Below are 15,646 nucleotides of genomic sequence, written 5' to 3'. Positions count from 1 at the left end.
TCACTATCATAAGAAACGCTTCGATGCAAATCTGTAGATAGTGTTTCATTTTAAGAAATTGGTAGATTATTTCAAAAATAATTAAGAACAAAAAAAAAATTGTTTTAAATTAATACTGATTTTGATTATTAATATGTTAAAAATAAGGAAAATGACATATTTAACCTATTTTTATAATCGTTTAAAGTTGATTTTTGTAAATGTTTATAGTAAAAAAAAATTTATTTATTTTACCATAACAGTAGTATATGTATAGCGGGTACGGGCCTTCAAAGGTGCCGACAATGACGTCATCAATTGTTCTTGGGGAACAATGGGTGCACAGGTGTGATGCAGTCCGTCATGGTGACGTTACACATGATCTACCGTAACTCCCTTTGCCTCGACGCCTGTTGGGGACTGCATTCAGAAGCATCCAAGTGCAGCTCATGACGTAACACTTGAACCCTGACCTAAGGTAAGCTCTATGGTGGGCCCTTTGTTGACGTCACACCCAAACTTTGATAAAAGGTATGCCCTATGACGTCACACCTAAACGTTGTTATAAGGTAAGCTCTATGACGTCATACCTGAACCTACTACAGTTTGCTAATAACATTACAGCCTTATGACATCAAGCATTTACTCTATGCTATGATAAGGTGAGCCCTATGACTTGCCCTATCACGTCGTGATTGTGCCGTCGGCAATTACGCTGTAATGTACGACCCTATATAGTACTGCAACGCGCCTTAACTCCATCGTCGGATCCCACAGCTGACAAATCGATCAAAAAAAAAAAGTTCATTTTCTAGAATACTTACACGCAAACGGTTAAACGTGTATATAGTATGCGTCGAGTTCGCGCGTTTGATATGTCACAACCCTATATACCGGCGTGCCAATTCACCCCGATGCTGTCGTTTAAGTTTAAGTCGATATTTCGTAAATGATGAATACCCCTTCTATGTGGTTTCACTACACTTTCCAAACATTACGATACTCGTTGTGTTAGATAAAAAACCACCGAACACGTGATAACGTGTAGGCGCAATATCTCACAGCATTACTACAAAGTCGTTTGTTGTTTACAGCATTTATCCTGAGTTGTGTGTGTACTACTATATACTCTTTTTTTGGAAACTTTGAAATACAATATACGTTTTTTATTGATGCGTACTATTTGTACATTACAAATAGCTGTCGTTTGTTGATTTTGAAATTAATGTGTTAGGTATAGTAAAATAAATCTGATTTTTGAATACATATCTATAACAAAGGTGACAATTGTGACTGCAATATTATTGTAGTATCCTTCCGCGGTGGACGTCAATCGTACGAAATATTTACGAGTGACCTGAAGATATCAAAAGTGACCGTACACCAAACAAAATGGACAGTGTCAGCGGTAGCACAACCATCGAAATGTTGTGGGAGCATATTAAACAGATGGACACTTCGCGGATTATATTTTTGTATAACGGCTCCAACAACCTTTTTGATTTTGCTGCATTTCACACAAACTGTTGACAGCAGCAGATATCAAATTGTAAACAGTAGCGATAGCGATAGTGGATACGAAGATGCGGATGACATCGACAATTTAAAAAATAACTTGTTTGTAATAACTAATCGTTTGACGCTCTCGGTCGAGATTACATAACAATCAAAGATCGTGTTTTTATATTGGAAAAACGTATCGAAACAGTAGAACGAACGTGCATTTGAATATCAAATATAAATGGCTTGCTAGTATTTTATATTAGTAAACTAATATATATACTATGTCTTCCCTAGCTCGGAGAATCGGGTGCGTTCTCAGGTTGCAGATAGAGGAACGGCCTTCAGATATGCAGGTTAGCCGTGAAATAAGCCTATATGGACGAATAAACAGTAGCGTTTGGGTGAGAACGGAGAATTATGGCAACGCAACCAATGAAGTTAGCCGTTCACTGGCCGGAGGGACTGACTATGAGGGCAACCCCCTCACAAAAAGATCATTTACGAAATGACAATGGCACAGAACAGAGTAAAGGTTACTGCATCAGGGGATTCGGATGCCCCAGTTCCGGCAGTTTGTGGGGGGGGGGGCGTACCCACCAGGTGTCATTATCGAACGAATACACGCCAAATGCAGGAATGTTGAGGTAGTCTCCTGCAGCCAACCACGGGGTTGGTACTGCGACTGCAGGGATTGATGGTAACTAAGCCACTCCTACTAGTGAAATAGCCGGGAGGCCATTGGCAACGGACTACTTGGATTCTGAAACGGACTTAACGACGGCCTTCCCCCTATATACGTCAGCAAAACCCTCTATATTGGAGAGATTGCAAAGCGCATCTAGGAGTGGTCAGGCAAGGGTGGGTTTTTCGGGTTCGACTACGGAGAAGGTTGGTGTGGTGAATGGTTGTGGGGAGGACAATTCCCTCCGTCATAAGAGGATACTCCGCCTAACACGGCCGTGCCCATGTCGACGACGCCTGCGCCTGCGACGGGACACCAAAAAAATTGATTGGTCGGTCCGACGAGGTATTGTCAGCAGGGCTAGACCTCGACAGGGATCAGGCGAGGAAGCTCTCTGACGTGCTAGATATCTATTGCCCTCACAGGCTAGTGGTGAAGATGGCCATGGCCCTTATAGAAACCGTAAGGGCCTTGGCTAATCTTCACCAAAATAGTTTGCCTGGGGTGAGATCGCCTTCACCTACGTCGGAAAGCCTGGTGTGCCTCCAGGATTGTGCGTCCCAGACGGAATACTGGTGGGACACTTACAGCCCACCATCTAAGGCCGTCGGGGACGTAACATCCTCCCTCCAAGGCGGATATGTGGCAACGGGTGCGCTACCGCTTGCTCCCGCCGCTAAAAAGTGGAGAAAGAGGAAGATGAAGAAGGAGAGAGTGGCAAAGGACGCTAAATGTTCGATTGCCTTATCCAGTGCGAGGCGTGGGCCCAGGAGCGAGACTCTTTGGAGTCCCAATTTGAGTCCATGACCTATGACTTTTGGTCACTAACCTATGACCGACCATTCACCTTTTGACCTTTGAACTTTAACCTATGACCTTTAACCTTTTGACATATGACCTTTGACCTTTTGACTTTTGACCTTTGACCTTTAGACCTTTAACCCATGACCTTTGACATTTTGACTTTTGACTTTTGACCTTTTGACTTTTGACCTATGACCTTTAGACCTTTAACCTATGACCTTTAACCTTTGACCTTTAACCTATGACCTTTGACTTATGACCTTTGACCTTTTGACTTTTGACCTTTGACCTTTAGACCTTTAACCTATGACCTTTAACCTATGACCTTTAACCTATGACCTTTACCTTTGACCTTTAACCTTTGACCTTTAACCTATGACCTTTGACTTATGACCTTTGACTTTTGGTCACTAACCTATGACCGACCATTCACCTTTTGACCTTTAACCTATGAACTTTGACCTTTAACCTATGACCTTTAACCTTTTGACATATGACTTTTAGACCTTTAACCTATGACCTTTGACCTTTGACCTTTGACCTTTATACCTTTGACATTTTGACCTTTGACCTTTTGACTTTTGACCTTTAGACCTTTGACATTTTGACCTTTGACCTTTTGACTTTTGACCTTTGACCTTTAGACCTTTAACCTATGACCTTTAACCTATGACCTTTAACCTTTGACCTTTAACCTATGACCTTTGACTTATGACCTTTGACCTTTTGACTTTTGACCTATGACCTTTGACCTTTAACCTTTGACCTATGACCTTTTGACTTTTGACCTATGACCTTTAACCTTTGGACCTATGACCTTTGACCTTTAACCTTTGACCTATGACCTTTAACCTATGACTTTGACATTTAACCTATGACCTTTGACCTTTAACTTTATGGCTTTTGACCTATGACCTTTAAACTGACCTTTAACCTTTGACCCATAGGTATGACCTTTTATCTTTTGACCTATGATTATTAGCCTATGGGCTTTTATCTTAAACCTTTGGCCATTGATCTTTGAAGGTAGCCGGTTATAGCCGCCATCTTCCAAACAGCATGCTGGCAAAATAATAGATAACATTCCGACGAAACACGTAGTAAAACCTTTTACGGACGAGTAGCTACCCTCCGACACGGAGGGTCTTCGCCACTGTGCCGATGGTCCCGCGGTATGTACCAGGAGAGGGTGCTACCTCCACTCCACAGCGCCCGGCTACCACTACTGCGGTGGTGCAGCGACCGGCTGGCCGACAGCGTCGGACCGATGATCGTCCCGTTCCTGCACCCTTTTTTATTTATTTTTTTTTTTCACAATCCGGCATGATGTGGACCGCCCTGGAACTACCGCGAGGTATTGCTTCAGGGCGGCCCACGCCGTCTAAAATTCACACCACCACGTTGTGAATCAGCCCGAAATTAATCAAGAGCTGATTCACAACGTGGTGTGGCCTCCCCCATTAGCCGGATCCCAAAAGGTGGGATCCGTTGCCCGGGCTGCACCACGTGGAGGTGGGGGCAGGACTTCGCGAGGGTTGACTTACGTAATAATAATTCACAAAACAGAAACGGAGTGAGGAGGACAGGAGATGCTTATGAAGGCTTCTCCGGCCCCCCCACCTTCTTGGGGCAGTCCCTCGACCGGTGGCCTTCCCCTCTGCACGTGAAGCACGCGCCGGTCCGGTCCGGATCGCTACAGGTCGTTTGCACGTGGCCCCTTTCGAGGCACCTGTAGCAGCGCGGTCCCTTGTCCTTTAGGACCCGGATCCGGCACGTGCCCCATCCTACCCTGAGCTGTGTCAGCCCGACCAACGGTTGCGAAGCCCTGATGGGCACCTCGCACCACGCGAAGCGTCCCTTGCCGCTCCCGTGCAGTCGGACTGACACTAAACTGGCGGGCGCCGTCGCTCCCTCTTTCGAGAGGATAGTGGTCAACGACCCCACGACGTCCTCTTCCACTATCCACTCGTCAACATCGAGAAGCATGAACGCCACGGACACCGCTGGGCGGTGTACGCGGACGTCCATGCCGTCCAGCGCTTCTTTAACCTTGGCGGCTAACAGGTCGGCCTGGGCACCGGTACCCCGGACCTCGAGGAGCACCGCTCCCGTCTTGGTCCTGCGAGTACCGGATACCACAATGCCTAGCGCCTGGAGGTCGACTTTCTCCATCACCGTCTTGATGATCGTCGCATACTTTTGGTCCTCTTTGAGGGGACCAATAATAACGGCCTCAGTCCGCGGGGCTTTCGCCCTTATAACGGGTCTCCGCGCCGCAGGGGGGAGCCCAGGGTTAGGGCGAGGGTCCACCACTGGTTTCGGTATCTTGCGTCTTACAACCTCCGACCAGGTAACCGGCGCTACCGCGGTTTGAAGCGGCGGTTCCGGTGCGCACGGAGCCATAGCAGTCAGCAGTTTGGAGGCAGTTTCCGCCCCTGTGTTACCTCTTCGCTTCTTCCTCCGATTATTACGGACTCGTCTGTTAACCTTCGCAGTGGACGGATGGTCAACAGGTGCCGCAATCTTGCCTGGATTCGTCAGCACGGCGGACTCGGTGTCTCACCGTTCCTGCACCCTACGCCAATGACAGAACGTCTGACGTGGCGAGCACATCTTCCGGGGCGGGCTCGGGCCTCCTGAAAACCCTCGCCCCGAGTAATCGGGCGAGGCGTTTCCCTCCTTTATCTCATCGGTCTTTACGTAATCTGTAGGTTTATACCGAATAGTCCACTCTCCCTTTCCAAAAAGACTGACTATTTCAGTATTATACAGTAAGTGTCCGAGGCAATATCAATGATCATCCATAAACAAGGCACATGGCGTTAAGTTACAATTGTTTATAACTACTATGTATGATGCGACAATTTGCTTACAAAAACCGCCCGGGTCAGAAATAGACTGACGGCTTGGCGGGGGGAGTTGACACAGCACCGCCTTAGGCTCTAGTATGTTGCTCATTTGTGTCTCTCACGATATCAACCGATCAGCTACAACTAATAGGACAATCGGTTGTCATCGGGTATCTCCCCGCTTTTGACACCGTGCAAGGCCGCCGCCGAATATGAAGTACTGATATTGTGTTCTGTTGTTTTCCGACGTTAACCTTGACTGGTTAATTCGATATCTTGTCTTCTTTTACGCATAAGTTTTTGTGCGTTTTCTCCACTTAAGTTTTACGTCTTCGCTCCTAAAATTATTTTTGGCGTGGATTGTGTGATATCGATATATGTATATACATATATAGATATAGTCGTTAGTATAAGTAAACGGCAGCTCAATTAAATAAGGGTGTCTAATATAACGTTTGTTTACGATAGCGCTAATACTTTTCACATCACCACAATTAGTTCGGTTTATTGTAAATTTGTGATATTTCAATATATATCAACTTGTGCGCCTGGACTATTGGATTACGTATTATAATTAATACCTTCTCAGCTTCGCATCGAAGCTAATAATCGGTAATATTCAACATTTGTTCAATCTTTTTTAATTAAATCTGCCATTACTTTTTGAAAAATTGACGTATAGAAACAATTTTTTTTATAAATACATTAGGTATTTACAAATAATTTAATATATTTTTTATGAAAATATGAACATTACCTGCCCACAAAAAGTGTTATAAATGGCCACTTTTTTACAAAAAATTAACTTTTTAAACTTTACTTTTGAAAGTCTTCCGAAAATATATTATTAATAAAATATTATTAAAATATTTCAATATCTTCAATTAAAGCTTATGTAATTAAATTTAATGAGAAAAAAAGAAATTTTGAATTTTATTTTGTCTTCATTGTGAAAATGGCTACCGTATGCTATTTTTGTGTTAAAATTCTTGATTTTATATTTTATATTTTTAACTTTATAATGCTATAAGTTTTTGAATAATGTATGGAACAATATAATTTTTTTGTATAAATACTTTTTAAATACACCTTTCATTCGATATACGAGGCACGTCAAGAAAGTAAGTGTACTCAATTTATGTAGGGTTCAAAAAATAATTTATTAAAACAAAACTCACTTGGTTACACTCGTATATATGTAAGTTATTTTTCGACATAGTCACCATCTCTCTCGATGCAAGTGGTGAGCCGCGGGATCAATTTTTTGATGCTTGCCTTGAAGAAATCTCCCGCCAGCTCTTTCGCACATTTCTTCACCTTCCCCTACACCACCTCTTCGGTTAAAAACTTGTTCCCACCCATGTGCACCTTAAGGGAAGTGAAGAGATTGAAATCTGAAGGGGCCAGGTCAGGAGAATACGAGGGGTGGTTCAAAACGTTCCATCCAAAAAAATCCAGGAGTTGCTTCGTTGCGTTGGCCATGTGAAGTTTGGCATTATCATGCAGAAGGTAGACTCCCTTCGTCAGCATGCCCCTCCTTTTATTCTGAATCGGCCTTTTCAATTTTTTTAGCGTCTCACAGTATCTTGCCGCGTTGATGGTCTCCCCTTGAGGAAAATATTCAATCAAAATTATGCCTTTATGGTCCCAAAACACGGAGGCCATAATTTTTTTGGCTGAAATTGTGATTTTGAAATTCTTAGCGGAGAGTAAAAAGGTGTGACGTTATTGTTGAGACTACCTCATAGTTTCAGGCATGTAGTGAGCAACCTAAGTTTCGTCTCTAGTGTGATGTTTTATGTTGGTAACTACTAATTTAATGATACGTTGTAAACTTGTAATTGTTGATAAGAAAAGTATTGTATGTTCGGTTATGATTAACGTGTGTAACATGCCTTAATAATTAAATTAAATATTGTGTTATTTTGTATTTATTAATTATAAATAATAAAATAATAAAGAACACAAAATTGGCGACGAAGATGGGATCCGCAAGTCAATAAAAAACGCACAGGTAATTGGATCAATAGAGATAAAAAAAATAAAAGTAAACCACAACATGGCTAAAATAGGTAATATCGAAGAATACAAAATTCAAGATGATTTTGTAAGTTGGGTCGAACGACTAGAGTTATTTATGCAAGTAAACAAAATAAAAGAAAATAAAGAAAGTATTTTGCTTACTTTAATCGGTAGCGAGGGGTACAAGATATTGAAATCCTTGTGCACCCCTACCTTGCCTAAAGATGTAAATTATGACAAATTAGTAAGTAATATGATAAATTACTTACAACCAAAAGTTTCGGTAGTTGCCGAAAGGTCAAAATTTAGAAATAGCTTACAATCGAGCAATGAGTCAATAACTGAATTTGTGACTAAATTGCAAAAGTTATCTATGTTGTGCGATTTTGGAAATAATTTGGAAAAATCTTTAAGAGACCAAATTGTACACGGAGTAAAAGACAGAACTCTGAAGAAAAAACTGTGCGAAGAAGCGGACCTAACATATGAGAACATATAAAGAACACAAAATCTAGTAACAATAGAATAGAGAAAATCATCGCCTTTGAGTTCGTAGCGTTCCAAAAACTCTTTGGAGCTCTGCACTCGATTCAACTTGTGCTGTTCTGTCAGCTGTTTTGAGATCCACTTTGCAGACAATTTCCGATATCCGAGAATTTCTGTGATTGTTTCATGTATCAGGGATCTGGAGATTTGCGGAAACATCGCAGAAAGTTCATCTAACGTCAATCTGCGATCATCACGTACCGCAATCTCGATTTTTTCCACAAGTACGTCAGTCACAATTGAAGGTCTTCTGCTACTCTTATCGTCATGCACGAAAGTATAGCCATTTTTAAACTCGCCACACTACTTGCACACACTAGTACGATTCATAGCTCTATTACCGTAAACAGTTTTTACCTCATTATAAATTTCAACCGGAGCTTTTCCCTTCGCAATGAGGTAGCAAATGACAGCACGAATTCTGCACTTGGCGCGAGATACGATCGACATTTTTCGTTAGAAATGCTACAGCGTCAAGATTTTTCAACACGTTAATCTCAGATTGGTCGACTACAGTGATGGGATCCTTGATCTTTATTGAAGTTATTGAATCTAAATGAGATAAAAATCAAAGCAGTTGAACATTTATTCTAACTTAAAAAGAATTAAGAAAAAATGCAAAAGTTCGTTGCTAGACGCGGGTTGGAACCTTGTACCCCATGCATGTAAAACACAAGTTTTACCAACTCGGCAACCATAAGTTGTTACAGTCTGCAGTAAAAATTGGCTATTTAAGCTAGTTCAAATTTCAAACTTAATTTTCTCGACTTCAAAAAGCAAAAAAATTTAAATAAATTTAACTTTCTATGCTATATTAATTTTTTATCTATATAACATTTATGAAAATCTGTACTCCCATTGTCAGGTATTTTAAAATAAAATAAAATACAAAACCCAGAATTTTAATACAAAAATAGCATATTTTTGAATACGGTAGTCATTTTTACCATGAAGACAAATCCAGTGGTCAAATTTTTTTTTTTCAAATTAAAGATACTACATAAGCTTTAATTTAAGATATATATAAAAGTGTCAGTATTTCCGGAATACTTTCAAAAATTAAATTGAAAATATTCTAGTTTCAATACGCATGTTTAAAGTTTTGACCCCCTTTGTATAAAGGGGTATGATCCGATTTCCAAATAAAGCGTGTCAGATGAAAGGGGTATATAAAAATTTATTATAAAAAAATAATAATATTGATCCATACATTTTTCCAAAAGTTATAGCAATATAAATTTAATAATATAAAATTGAAAATTTTTGCACGGAAATCGTACGTTTTTTTTTTAATTTGATGTCCCTTTTCACTACGAAATCAAGTCTAGAGGTAAAATTTTTTTTTTCAAATTAAAGTATATTACATTAGGTTTAATTTAAGGTATATATAAAAGTGCCAGTATTTGCGGAACATTTTCAAAAGTTAAGCTGAAAAAGTTACCATTTTAAAACCCTTCCTGTGGACTTAAAAGGGTCAAATGTTCACAAATATTAATAAAATGAGAGGTGAATACCTAAGGTATCTATAAAATAAATAATATATCGATTTGGTCATTTTTAAAAAAGTTATGGCAGTTTTAAGTCAAAAAACGGTAACACAGTGGGGTCGAGGCACAGTGTAGCCAAGGCTTAGATGGGACAAGTATAGATGATATTTGACAGTGATTAAAATCACTATCATTAGAAACGCTTCGATGCAAATCTGTAGATTTGTTTCATTTAGTGTTTCATTTAGAGAAATTGATGGATTATTCCAAAAGCAACATCAACTCTTATTTCTTTGATTATATCCTAATTAGTAGTTCTTTGATTTTAAAATATAATATATGAATAAATACTAATTATAATTATTAAATTTAGTATGAAATTGATATTCAATAATTTAATATTGTAATTTAAACGGAGAAATTATAAAAATAATAAAGAAGATGTATTTTGCTTTATTTTTACGTGTATAAAAATTTAAAGGGCTTGATACAATAAATTTCAATAAAAACTGTTTGTTACTATAAATAAATGTACTGAACTACAAGAAACTTTCATCAGTAACAAAAATATACCATTCTAAATCAACTTTTCGCGATGTTTTCAAATCTGCAATTAGAATTTTTCTATCAAACTAGATTTTTCAACTTAATTTTTGAAAATGTTCTGAATACTGAATAATGAAATACTGCGTTCTTTAAACATATATCAAATTAAAGCCTATTTTATGTACTATAAAATGAAAAAAAAGTATGTCAAATGAAAGATATACTTATAATGTATTTCAAAAAAAAAATTTGTGCTGATATATACATTTTTCAAAAAGTTATAGCATTTTTAAGTTGAAAATTTAAAATCGAAAATTTTATCACAAAAATAGCGTTTTTTTAACTACGGCAGCCGTTTACATGCAGAAGATAAAGTGTAGGGACAAATTTTTTTTTTTCATTTTATAGCACATAAAATAAGCTTTAATTTGATATATGTTTGAAGGACGCAGTATTTCCGTAACATTTTCAAAAATTAAGTTGAAAAAGTTAATTTTTGTAAAAAAGTTTCTATTTTAAATCCTCCCCAATGAGCAAGTTAAGTGATAGATTTTCAAAAAAATTATATCAAATGAAAGGTAAATATCTAAGATTTTAGTATAAAAAAAAATTATGTTGATTTGTTTATTTTTCAAAAAGTTATGGAAGTTTTAAGAAAAAAAAGTGAAAAAAATGACAAAATTTACCGATTTAAATTTGTAATTTTTTTGGATATTTCCCCTATTTTCGGGGAATGAGGGAATTTTTTTCAATTTTTAAGGGTAATGTCTCCAACTAAATACGATTTGTGATCTTTTGACGTACTTTTGAAAGAAATCGGTCCAGTGAGAGCTGAGAAAAAGTGGCAACAGACTTAAAAAAAAAAAAAACACATCATAGTAAAATTAATACTGTCTCAGCTTCGCATCGAAGCTATAAAATAATCATTATTTAACGAAAATGCTTTTTAGTTTATAGTTATTTATCTTTTCAATTCTATTTTATTATTATTAACATAATGAGCAATAGCCCATAAAATACAGTATGTATTTGACAGCAAATTAATCGACTTAAAAATACCATATAAACTTAAAAATATGAACATAATTAAACAAAAATAAACTTAGGACAAATCAAATGAATAATGATAAACGCAAACATATTATAATTAAGACATGTACAAAATATAAACACGATCAAAATTTAAATCTTAAATAGAATTGTTTAAAATAGCAATTTATACTATTTAAGATTTTTAAAATTAATTTGTATAAAATGTTTGACATCAAAATAAACGTAATATTTATCGTCAATATATATACATACAAGGATTAGATCTAACTGACAACTCACATAACTTATGATATAAAATTTTTAGCTTTTTTAAATAAATTTTTACAATATAGGACTATATTTATAATATGTTTTTTGTATACTCAGTTGTGAAATATGAAAATACAAAGACTATTATAAATAGTTAAAAATCCTTACATTAATTTAAAAAAAAACACATTTGATAATTTTATAAGAAAAGTGGCCCAGCACTCACTGACAACTTAAATAACTTTTGATCTAGTTAATATTTTTAGCTGATTTTTTTTTAAATAATAGTTAGACGTTAGGTCTATAGCTATATCTCAATAATTAATTTTTTTTAATTTTATTAAAAATATTAATTATTTTTAAATTTTAAATAAAATGTAAAAAAAAAATCTAAGAAAGCTATTTTGTTGTAGAGTAGAATTTAAGAAAAATTTTAGTAAAAAAATATCTTATTAATATTCAGTAGTAAATATTCTGTAGCATTTTCAAGTTTGTGAAAATTTGAATTTTCATATATTATTTTACGATATTAAACATTGAAATACGTATTGAGAAAAGGACAGAAGAAAACACATCTTTTCATGATTACTATAATTTGGAGGTGTGTAACTTTTTTCATGAAAATTACTTATACTTTTGAATGAGAGTGATAAGTAATAATTATCTTATTAAATTTCTTATCATGGTATTAATGCCAAGTTTGTAAGTTTTAATAGTTGCTTGTAATAGTTTTTTGCTTACATTTAATTTTACTGCGCTGTTATCTTCTGTCAGACTACACATAAAACTTTTATTTGATTTCAAATATGTATACATATCATTATCGTTAAAAGTATGAAGAACTAGTCTTAAGGTTTAAAATATGCTCAACTGATGAGCCGTTCCGAATCTCAAAATACAGAGCTTTGTTACATTTATATAATTTATACTGTAATCTTTGAAATTTCACTTAAAAGTATCTTATTTTTGAGTTATTTTTATATTAAATGTAATTTATAGTAATTTGACCAATGTATGATTCATTAATCAAGTATAACTGATTGGAAATTCAACGAAATAATTAATTGACTAGTAATAAGTTTTTCTTTCAATCATTATTCCTTTATATTATTCAAAGATCAATAAGATTTAAATTTTGGTTTGAAATGATTTCAACATCCATTTATCATCCATAAATGATGAAATGTTATATGATGAATAATAGAAAACATATAAATATTCAAAATACACTTTGTTGTTGATGCACGATTTTTAATGCGTTTAATTGCTAAATTTTGAAAAAGAGAATATTGGCTTTATTGGCAAAAGCAATGTAGACGAGTTGATTAGCTCTATATACAATTTTATGCGTCAGCAAAAATTGTTTATGACAACATTATTACAAATTTATAGTTCTAAATACTTGACTAGTACTGTTCTCATTACGTCAGAAATGGGACTTTGAATATAAATTCATATTTTATTCAGTATTAAAGCTATTACATAAGCGAAAAAATATACTTAGATTATGTCATTAAAATTATTTTCTAAATAATTTGAAAATTGTTTGCTAAATATATTGATATATTTCTATTTTCTAACAATGTTATATAATTTCTAATTTTCTATCTTCAGAATTTATTATTCATAGAAATGTATTATTACTTATTAAGTTTTTCATTACATTTATTTTATACAGGGTGATTTTTTTATCATAACCCACTCAATTACTTGCAGAATAATAATAATTTAAACATTTTTTTTTTTTATTATTTTTAGTTACACATTATTCTTGAATTTTTAACTATGTAATACTTTTTAAGTTCATCCCTTGTGCCTTGGAAGGGGTCAACTTTGTTCTTTTAAATGGTAACACATATTTTTAATTTAATAAAATGTTTGAGTTTTTAATTTAATAGTAAATGGCATTTGAATTTTTAATATAACTTTATTAGCTTATTAGATATAAACATTTAAAGTTTCAAAATTTTGAGTTAATATACATGTATAATACACATGGGATTGTAAATACAGGTAGCTAATTGGATTTTTATGACATTGCTGTCTCAGTCACGGATTGTTTATTATCAATTATGATTATCAATAGATATACTTTCTGTATTGTCAGTTAGTGTATTTATAAACTCATAACAATGTGCCTTACTACAATTGATAATAACAATGCTGTGTACCTGCTAATATCGATGTTATAAAAAACCAATTAGCTACCTGTACTTACAATCCCATGTGTATTATACATGTATATTAACTCAAAATTTTGAAACTTTAAATGTTTATATCTAATAAGCTAATAAAGTTATATTAAAAATTCAAATGCCATTTACTATTAAATTAAAAACTCAAACATTTTATTAAATTAAAAATATGTGTTACCATTTAAAAAAACAAAGTTGACACCCTTACCAGGCATAAGGGATGAACTTAAAAAGTATTACATAGTTAAAAATTCAAGAATAATGTGTAACTAAAAATAATAAAAAAAAAAAATGTTTAAATTATTATTATTCTGCAAGTAATTGAGTGGGTTATGATAAAAAAATCACTCTGTATATATATAAAAAAAAAATCATTGCGTATTTGTTGAAATATTTATAAGGAATAACATTATGTTAAATAGTTATTCTTAATTTATAATCTTTAATAAAAATCATTATTTATATTAAATAAAAATTACGGTTTCTCTATTAATTTGTCTGATTTTGGTGCTATTTCAGAAATGTTGGCCGCTTATGTGTAGCGTAATGGTATGTAAGGAATGCTTTACAACAATAACATAAAGGATCTTTTTAATGAGAAGGTATAGTTCACCTCATAGTGCCTGATCATTTCCCAATCAATCAGTACTGTTGATTAAAGGAATTTAAATCATTATTAATATTAGGTCTTTTATTTCTGCTTGTTATAAATTAATTTACACTAAAAAAATGTCCAATGAAAAATGTTTGAAATTTAATTTAACAATATAAACTTTATGAGTATATATACTCTATGATAGAATTAAAGGAGTGAAGTCATTAAAAACTTCTTTGAGTAAACGTTTAGTGCCACTTTAGGATTTGGAATACTTTAACTTTTGTTGGTTTGATATCACAATCAATTAGAAACAGTATAAGTGGTGACAAAGTGTAAGTCCTAATTGCTCTTTGTGTCGAACCAGTTAATGAATCTCGCATTCGAGAGAATATAAGTAAAACTGAACGTCATTTTCAAAGAGGTAACAAATGAAGATACTTTTGAAATGTTTCTTACGTTTGAGAAACAAGAAAGTCAAAACATTCAAAGAAATGGTTAATGTTAATTTAATTATTCGAGAAAGTATTCTTGGTAATGGAAAATAAATAAGTCATCGGAATACTACATTTAGAATTTCAATAACAAAGATATTACTCAAAAATCTATTTTTTTCACAATTATCAAAAATAAATAGAATTCGTAAAAAATTAACTACTATTTCTTCTCTTAGGTTTGGCAAATAAATATCAACTTTAATTAGTCTAAAAAGACTAAATTTAATCTGATAGAAAGCAAGATAATTTTTTTAACGCTAGTGACTCAATTTTTCTTAAAATCATAACTTTTTGTAAATTTTTTTTTCCATATGTATTTTTATTTATCTATTATAAAATATTTTTTATGTGTATGTAATATATACATATATGTATAAAATATATATGTTTCCAATTGAAAAAATTAGGTTGACACCCCTATAAGACATAAGGGATGAACTTAAAAATATTTTATAGCAGATGAATGGAAATACAAATATAACTTACAAAAGCCAAAATAAAAATGTTCACAGAAAAATTATGATTTTAAAAGAAATTGAGTGGCTAGTGTTAAAAAATCACCCCCTAAATAGTGTTGAGTATTATCAAGATACAATAATTAGATAAATATATAGATTTTGTAACTCATCTATAGAATTA

The sequence above is a fragment of the Daktulosphaira vitifoliae genome, unplaced genomic scaffold (assembly GCF_025091365.1).
Source record: "Daktulosphaira vitifoliae isolate Bord-2020 unplaced genomic scaffold, ASM2509136v1 Scaffold_1, whole genome shotgun sequence".
Lineage (NCBI taxonomy): Eukaryota > Metazoa > Arthropoda > Insecta > Hemiptera > Phylloxeridae > Daktulosphaira > Daktulosphaira vitifoliae.
The sequence above is the reverse complement of the archived record's forward strand: the minus strand, read 5'-3'. Positions refer to the sequence as shown.